This window comes from Lolium rigidum, chromosome 1, assembly GCF_022539505.1.
Source record: "Lolium rigidum isolate FL_2022 chromosome 1, APGP_CSIRO_Lrig_0.1, whole genome shotgun sequence".
In the NCBI taxonomy this organism is placed as follows: Eukaryota; Viridiplantae; Streptophyta; class Magnoliopsida; order Poales; family Poaceae; genus Lolium; species Lolium rigidum.
The window spans coordinates 151209124-151210536 of NC_061508.1; positions in this window are offsets into that span (position 1 = coordinate 151209124).

The following is a 1413-nucleotide window of genomic DNA, read 5'->3' on the forward strand; positions in this document are numbered from 1 at the left end:
CCTACCGTCGGACCTCTCCTCCGCCTAGTCCATCCGACTTGCTCCCACGCAGCCCGCCAGCGGGAGGGTGTCCCTCTGCTCCGCCTTCACCCTACACCGGCGAGCGCGGAGCCGGAGCTGGAGGCCATGGGCCCCCGCGTCCGCCTGGTGCTTGGACGGAGATGGAGGCCACAACGGAGGCTCGAATCTGTAGCTCCAGCGAGATCTGACCGTCTCGCCCTCCACCGAGGCGCCAGCCGCAACAGTGACCACCGCGGCTGCTGAACCGGGCTTAGCCACGGAGCAAGCTCAGATGCCACCTTGCTATGAGCTGCAGCCTTTGGTGCTTCAAAGGAAGGGCGGTAGCAAACTTTAGGAGCACCCGACACAGCTGCCAGCAGTGAGCGGGGATGCCACCTATGCTACCAGCGGTGAGCGAGGGTGCTACCAAGGCACGCCGGTGCTGCTACGATGTGGCAAACATCATTGATGCTAGTGAAGTAGCCGGTGCTACTCTTTTGCTACAAATGTCATGCATTTTTTTTTCTATAAAACCATATAATTTATGCTATAAATATTTTGTGGTTTTGCTTCAATAGCAAATTATTTTTGCTATGTTATCTCCGGCCAGGCCTCCCGTGAGTTCTCCGTCAATGTCTCCGGCGAGGTTGGTTTTTTGCTACAATAGCACAAATTTTCTTGCTATAACATTTTTTACGGTTTTGCTACAATTGCATAATATGTTTGCTATTAAGGTCTTCGCGAAGTCTTCGGTGAGTTTCCTGTCGATGTCTCCAACAATATCTATTTTTGCTACAATATCACAACTTTTTGCTATGTGCACTCCGGCGAGTCTCCGGTGGTCTGTTCGCCGAGCTCAACCTTTTTCTTTTATTTCGTGGGTGAACCTTTTTTGCTACACTAAAGCAAAAACTTTTTGCTATGTGCTCTCCGATGAGGTCTCCATCATGTTGATTTGTACCATAGGATTTTTTTTGCTACAATTTTTATGCGGTTTTGCTCCAATTACTATGGCGAAGTCTCCGGTGAGGTCTCATTGTTTTCTCCGACGATATTTTATTTTTGCTACCATAGCATTTTTTTTTTGCTACGAGATCTCCGGCGAGGTCTTCGTTAATATTTTTTTCGATGATATTTGGGTTTTGCTACATTACCATTTTTCTGTTACATTAGCATAATTTTTCTGCTACGAGCTCTCCGGCGAGATCTCCGGCGAGCTCAGCTTTTTATTTTGATTTTCATGACTGAACCGTTTTTTGCTACAATGTAGCAAAAGCGGGTTATTTTTTTGCTGCCAGGAAGTGTGTTGTTTGCTACATTCAGTAAAAATAGATCTGTCCGTCCAAGATGACCTATCTGGCTGACGACCCGGGTTGGGAAATTAGATCCTCCAGGGACGTCCAGCAGTTTCCT